The 7,847-nt window shown below is 45.0% G+C and overlaps 1 long non-coding RNA gene across 1 annotated transcript; it reads left to right on the forward strand.

The window, feature by feature from the left end:
- The first annotated feature begins 1,102 nt into the window (after nt 1–1,102).
- On the forward strand, nt 1,103–7,359 carry LOC103170940. Its single transcript, XR_486498.2, has 3 exons — nt 1,103–1,327; nt 5,215–5,307; nt 7,119–7,359. It is a non-coding gene; the product is annotated as an uncharacterized LOC103170940 (long non-coding RNA).
- Nucleotides 7,360–7,847: the final 488 nt, after the last annotated feature.

A 7,847-nucleotide genomic window follows, 5' to 3' on the forward strand; every position in this document is an offset into this window, starting at 1 on the left:
TACATCAATTCAGGGAAAAAGCAATTGCCTTACTCATTAGATTGAGAGACCCATTTCAGGTGAAGAATAGATTTTCCTTAAACTCCTGGCATGTTGCAGTGAATACAATCAAGTTTGGAAACCATACTAAATTGGATGGGGTTCCTAACACTTGGCGAGGCAGAAATAAAATTTAAAATGACATTGACAAATTAGCAAAGAACTGTTCTACAAAAACAGAATGAAATCCAGTAAGAACAAATGAGAGATTAATATAACGGAACAACAACAACAACAAAAACATCCCCAATACAGGATGGGGAAAGACTGGCTAGTTACATATTCCGAGGAAAGGGATCATAGCGGATCAAAAGATAAATGAGTCTGCAATATGAAAATCTTCATTTAAAAATTAGCGTGATGCACGCAGTTCTTTTATAAAGTGTGTTTGCACTGTGTGTTTTGGATAGTATACTCAGGGGGAATTGGGATTTTTTTTCTCCCAATGCACATCTATCTGATCTATCTAAGGTGAGCCCCATGCGGGACAGGGACTGTGTCTGACCTGATTATCTTTCAATCTACCCCAGCACTTGGTATAGTGCTTGATGCGTAATAAGCACACCGAACAAATACCAGAAGAAAAATAATGACAAAAATAAAAAGGTTAGGTGTATATTGGCAGCCTCCCATCAAGACCTGCTTACAAAAGCAAGAGCCTCCCTTAACCTGGGGTTTATCGGGAATAACGATAAACCCAGATGGACGGAGAGTCAAAAACAAGTAATTAGAAGGAAAAGTGCTGGGTGCTGAGGGGATATGGTGTCTGGGACCCTGAGATTGACAAGGGATATCCATTCTTGAACAGCCTGCTGGGATTATCGTGCATGACTCCATGCACCAAAGCTTTGACACAGAAGTATCCCATTTCAGGACTTTCCCAAGTCCACGTCACATCCAAATCGGGGTCGGCATCCTGGTCCAGATATGCGGTTTCTCTTCTGGACACAAACTGGCAGGGCAGCTTCCTGGTTCGCATCCAAGTTCCTCCTTTGTCTTTTTAGTAAACAGAACTCGGCTACTCAGACGTAACCTTTTCTCCTTCGACAGATTGTGTTGTTTCTCCCAGCCTCAAAGACACAGGGACTGTGGAGCCCAGCGTGAATAACGCTGTGGCAACCCCCACCAAGAAATGTGATCCGTTAATGTTGCAAGAGAGAATTTTCTGGAGTATGACGTCAATTCCCGATTCTTCCGTAAGAAGAATGGTTTCGTTTCTGGTTTATGTGAACCCAGAATGGGAAACCCAGGGTGAAGCAATGCTCCTAGACTGGATTTTCACTTAAAGGTGTGTTTAACTCTCCTTGCACAACTCTTTCAAAAGACAAATCTTGTTCTAGTTTAAGCTCCCCGAACAAGCTCTGACATTTTTCTATTTTATTTAAAAATCGCATCTTTGATCTGATTTCTTGTAGCCAGAGAGTCAGGATAAAGCATTTTTGGAAAGACTCTTCAGCAGCCTTGTTTTTAACTTAATTAATAGGCTAACTAATGGAAGTCCTATCTATGAAAATTCAGAATGACTAGTTATCCGCAGCAGTTCTCCCTCCTACTTAAACTGTGAGCCTTACGTGGGTCAGGCTCCCACCTGATTATTTTGTGTTTATACCGGCACAGACTACAGTGTTTGGCACACAGTAAGGGCCTAACAAATACCACAATAAAATAATTATTATATTATTATTGCTGTTACAACCATTGTTCGGAGCTGTCAGATTTCCGGATCATGAGGCCATTTCGGTCCAACTGTCAGGTAAGAGATCTAATAATCAGAGATCTGTTAGCCAGAGGGATCCTCGCCCGCTTGAGTCAGAACTTCCCAGTGGAAGCTGACGTGACCTGTATTTAGGGAAGGGTCCCTCTACAGTGCTTCCATATCTAGAGGGTCCTGTATCTTCCCCAGCGCTTAGAACAGTGCTCTGCACATAGTAAGCGCTTAACAAATACCAACATCATTATTATTATTATTATCTAAAGGCTGACAGTCAAGGGGGGCAGTTGTCAACAGGCGAAATTCCGGCAAAAACACCATTCAGCCTTCTGGTTTGCCAGGGTTTTTTTTGGACAACTGCTCACCCCCTGTGCATTCCGTTCCAAGCTCCCTCCTGCCCAGTAACTTAGATCGGAATGTTCTAACTGTTGCCTTAGTCTTTCTCCAGCAGGGTTTCTGCTTCTCTGCCTAATCCCTTATTCGTGGTTTTTGATTCCAGGGGACCCATCTTGTCACTCAATTCCCCACAGACATGAAGGCAATTTGATAGGAATTAATCACAACCCACGGTATTTATTGAGTGCTTACTGGGTGCAAAGCAGCGTGGCTCAGTGGAAAGAGTCCGAGCTTGGCAGTCAGAGGTCATGGGTTCGAAACCCAGCTCTGCCACTTGTCAGCTGTGTGACTGCGGGCAAGTCACTTGACTTCTCTGGGCCTAAATTCCCTCATCTGTGAAATGGGGATTAACTGCGAGCCTCACGTGGGACAACTTGATTACCCTCTATCTACCTCAGCGCTTAGAACAGTGCTCTGCACATAGTAAGCGCTTAACAAATACCAGCATTATTATTACTAAACGCTTGGGAAGGTGCAATTCAAAACCGACTGGTCACTGTGGGCAAGGAACATGTCTTCCACCTCTGTTATACTGTACTCTCCCAAGCGCTTAGTACAGTGCTCTGCACACAGTAAGCGCTCAGTAAATACGACTGATGAATTGACAGTGGCCTACAAGAAGCTTATGATCTACAGGAGGGGCGACAGACATTAAAAGGAATTACAGACAGGGGGACTATGCCTCAGTTTACATAGAAAGCACTAGACTGAGGCTGTACAGAGAAGCGCTGTTTTCTGTTCCAGGTCACCCATTTGCAGGACTCCTGATTGACCCAGATGCCAGCTGAGTCAGAGAAGCTGTCTGGGAGAGCTGGGAATAGCGCTCAATAATCGTCACTGATGGATTGATGGTTATCTGACTTGCCCAAGGCCCCGCAGCAGACAAGTGGTAGAGCCGGGATTAAAACCCAGGGCCTTCTGACTCCCAGATCTCTGCTCTAATCACAGGGCCATGCAGCTTCTCCATACTCATTTCCCAACCTTCATACTGGAGCTATACTGATTTATCAAACAGTATGTGTTGAGAAATTCGAGCCCCTTGAGTGGTATGCATTAGGTTTTCTTTGCAGTGAATCGAATGAACCACTCGCTCAACCACAGCTGATTACCTGGGAAATTAAAATCTCAGTTCCTGAAAGAATGGCATCATTTTATAAAATGTGCCAAGCCACGTACTAACCATCAGCACAGGCACCTCTTCAAGCCCGTGAAACCAGCATCAGGCGGAGAAAATCAGATTCCGGGATGGCCCCAAATCTTTTAAACAACTTCTAAGCATCCCCTAGTTTTAATTTATATCATTGTCCGTCTCACCTACTAGACTGTAGCTTCCTTGTGGCCAGGGATTTGTCTTCCCCTCTGCATTGTACTCTCCCAAGCATTTATTTCAGTGCTCTGCACAGTAAGCGCTCCTTAAATACCACTGACTGATCAGTGTGTTCATGTGTACAGTTTTTCCCATTGATCTACACTGTACTTTGCATTGTCCCCTATTCTGAGTTTGCATTTTCGTACTTAACATTTGCTTGATGCTCTTCATTCATTTTAAGATCGTGCCATCTTGCTAAATACTTATTTGCTCTTAGGGTGAACGCTTGTGTTTCCATGTACATTTCTGCAGCAGTAATACTTGGCCCAACATCTACTGAGTCTATTTGCCATTTCTAACTAGCCTGTAAACCACATGTCCAGCCTGATTATTGTCTGGTTTTGACCACGGCATGCGTCATGGCTACTTTCTATCCTTGTCTTTTTTTTTTTGATTTGGCCACAAACGGTTCTTAAAGAGAAAAAAGATCTATAAGCTTGAGAAAGAGAGGGAAGATTGCCCTTCAGAAGACGTGAATGTGAATAAATTTCACTTCAGTACAAGCACCCAGGCCAGTCACTTCCAATCCTGGGTTGGGAGACGGGACATATGGAGTCCAGTAGGTGTGAGGAGCAATCGGGGGAGCTGATGGCCCAACCATTTCCTGATGTCCCTCTGAATACCTAGAAGCCCCCAGGAGAAAGGCCCAGGATGTCTGAATAGGGTGTGGACGATAGGATTTGGATGTAGGGTGTTGGCCTAGTGCTCCAGGGCTCTTTGATAGGATGTCCCAGCCCTCAGGAGAAGGGTCCAGGATGTCTCCTTGGGGTACGGACAATAGGATTTGGATGTAGGGTGTTGGCTTAGTGGTACAACTAGGCGGGAGCTTCCCTGGATCGGAGGGGCCCAGGCTGGAAACTGAGCATGACAAAGGGCAGATTGGAAAATCTTGTGTGAGAGAGAAAGCTGGGCTGGCTGGGCTATCTGCAAATCTCAACTGCACCCCATCGGTCTGTTGAATTTGAGCTTTGGGGATCCCCTGCCCGTCCGGAAGTCCTCCGATATGTCTGTTCAAATATCCGCTCAGCTATTTATTCCGATTCCATTGTTTGTAAATGATTTTCCGTCACCTCCCCTGTTAGATGAGAAAATCCTCGGGGGCAGGGTACTTGTCTTGTGCTTCTATTGCCCTTTCCCAAGTGCTCAGTAAAGTGTAATGCCCTCGGTAAATACTTTTACTGCCACTCTCACTTCCACTTCTTCCCGCCTCACCTGTACTTCCTAACTCCACTGTGGGAGTTGGCCAGAAGGGTGGGCAGCTTGGAAATAAGGACAAGGGAAGCTGAGAAAGATGAGGAGAGGGAGAGAAGGGGAAGGGAACTGCAGACCCTCTCCATTCCCCCAAACAGCAACGGCAGCTGCCTTCCTCCTTATCTTCCCCTTGGCAACCCCATGGAATTGGGGCAAGACGTTTATCCCACCCTCAGCCCCATAAGCACTTAGGCACATATCCAACTCTGGTGCACTGTATTCTCCCAGGTGCTTAGCCTTTAGTACAGTGCTCTCTGCACACAGTAAGCGGCTCAGGAAGTATTGATTGATGCGAAGAACTGCCTCCACTGCATTTTCAAAGTATATATAGGCCAGCCTCTCCTCTTGCCATCCCCTGGAGAATGTACTGAGGCCAGCGAGCAGGCCGTCCAATATTGCTAAGGCAAGCTGGCTTGCCACGGTTTCACCGGGTCACCCTTCTTTGCAGGGTTAAACACAGTGGCCCTGCTGGTTTACACAAGACCTGGGGAAAAAAGAAGGGGACCCCCTTTGGCACAGGTCCTTGCAGACTGAATCACAGGTAAGTTACATGACTTAGGTCCTTGCAGACTGAATCACAGGTAAGTTAAATGACTTTCCCAACGTCACACAGCAGATACGCGGCGAAGCCAGGATTAGAACCCAGGCCCATGCTCTATCCTCTAGGCCACCCTGCTTCCCACAAAGCCCCATCCCCTACCCCGTTCCCTCAGTTGCTGGGAGAGGATGTCATAAAAGAACCTTCTGTGAACCACTTTGCCTTTTGCTGCTCCTACACCCTTAAAAGTGTATTTTAGACTCAGATGCACCGGCTGAATCAGAATCGACGCCTTTGTATCTAGCCCCAGTGCTTAGCACAGTGTAAGTACTTTCTAAATGCCTCTTAAAGAATGTTGGTATTTGTTAAGCGCTCACTCTGTGCAAGGCACTGTTCTAAGAGCTGGGGTGGATACAGGGTCATCAGGTTGTCCCATGTGAGGCTCACAGTCTTCATCCCCATTTTACAGAGGAGGGAACTGAGGCTCAGAGAAGTGAAGTGACTCGCCCACAGTCACACATTATTCACTCACTCATTCAGTAGTATTTATTGAGCGCTTACTACGTGCAGAGCACTGGACTAAGCGCTTGGAATGGACAATTTGGCAACAGATAGAGACAATCCCTGCCCATTGTCTAATACTGTTACTATTACTAGTAATGCTATCACTACAAGTAAAACAGGGAGATTAGGGAGCTGCAAACTTCTTGAAATTTCTTATCCAGCAGTATCCTTGCAGCCAACTCAGGCTGAGTACATGTGTGTGCGTGTGTGTACACATCTGAGGGAAGACTACAACCGCTTTGTCAAAGGATTTTGCACACAGTAGCTGTCTGATGATGACGCTTGGACCAAACATCACTCTTTCCAATACCGCTTGGAAAGAGGCAAACCCCTCATTTAATCGGTAGCGAAAAAAAAGCATGATTTCCTGTTAATCCAAGTAGAATTACAGGGCTCCAGGCAAAAAGAAACATTTCCTAGTGAGTGGGAGGTCAACATATGGAACTTGTTACTGTAAGAAGTTGTGCAGACTGAAAATATCAGCGTATTGAAAAGATTCCCAGAAGAGCCGTCCAGTGGAAAGTTAGCAGCATTCTTAAACTGGGTGTCAGGGTCATCAAACTTCCTCCAAGCACTCTACTGTCAGGTTCATTTTAGGAATAATCCGTTTTACTCCATGCCAAACACTGTGCTAAATCCTGGGGCAGAGACAGGGCTATGAGGCGGAAATTAACAATGGGAACCCCCCAGATTTTCTAAGAGATTGGGATTATGCTAGGATATTAAACCGAGTAGTTGGGGAGTGAGTCAATCCCACCCCATAGATGTCCACTCCACGGAAGGGTGATCATCCCCACAGTTTTTTCAAGTGGATTTCCAGATTTGTGCATCCTAAATTTCTCACAAAATGGGAGTTAACAATCGGGGCTGAAAAGATTCAAATTGATGGTTTTTTAGTCTGTTGGGGCTTTGAAGCCGCTTATCCCTCTCTAAAATCCCTGCCTCCTTTTCCGCCCATGTTCATAAAATAAAAAAAAAAAAAATCCCACCCTACAATCCAGAAGGTTTATCATCCCAAAGTGGGATTACAGGACTTTATACAAATGCTAATTAGCACCTATTTAGAAGAACAACTGTTCTTTCCTGCTTTTTGATAGAGTTTAAACCAATGACTTTAGTGGTTCTCTCTGTTCCCCTGGGCATAGTGCCCTTCTGCTTGGGTTTTGTTCCCTTTATATTTCCGTGGAATTTATCTTTGTTTTCTGCTTGAGTGTTTTTGTTGTTTCCTCTTTTCCCCCTTATATTTTTAGACCGCGAGCCCCTGGAGGGCAGGAACTGACTCAATCTCACCCTTCTGATTTCTTCAGAGGATAAAATGCTTTGCACCCAGGAGAGCCTTCATCAGTCTCTTTACTACTGTTGGTAGTGATGAGTGCTGGAGTTTGCGAGCATGATTGAATCTGGGAGAGCTTCTTAGGTTTAGTATCTAGTGGTAATAAACTGTCACTGTTTGTTTAATAAGCAGATAATAAACCGTTAAAGAGTTTAAAAGGCTGTTTAATTTTAGGAACCACACAAACATGTCAAATGGCCCTCCCAACTTCCCAAATTGTCACTTTCTTTAACCCTCAACTCCCTTTTAAGTTAGTCGAACAGGGGAAAAATTGGGCCACTGCAGATGGCCTAATTTTCCCAAGAGAACTGGAACTCCCTTATAAATATTGAACTTCTTGTCCTGAGACTAGCCCTAAACAATGGGAAAACCTATGACTCATTTCCAACCACTTTCTAATGACCCCGAGGGTGACCTCATTTTAATTTTTCTGGAGAAGGCAAATGCAACACCTGGGGAGATTCCTGCAACGAGGTAGATGACAGTTTTGTTACCCTGTTTAGGCAAAATGACTTTAACACTCTTGGTCCTACACAAGTTATCAAAACACGCTTCAAATAGTAAGGAAAGGAGTGAGTCCCAGAGAAGTGAAGTGGTTTGCCCAAGGTCACACAGCAGACAAGTGGCGGAGGCGGCATTAGAACCC

Source organism: Ornithorhynchus anatinus, chromosome 19 (assembly GCF_004115215.2).
Source record: "Ornithorhynchus anatinus isolate Pmale09 chromosome 19, mOrnAna1.pri.v4, whole genome shotgun sequence".
Taxonomy (NCBI): Eukaryota; Metazoa; Chordata; class Mammalia; order Monotremata; family Ornithorhynchidae; genus Ornithorhynchus; species Ornithorhynchus anatinus.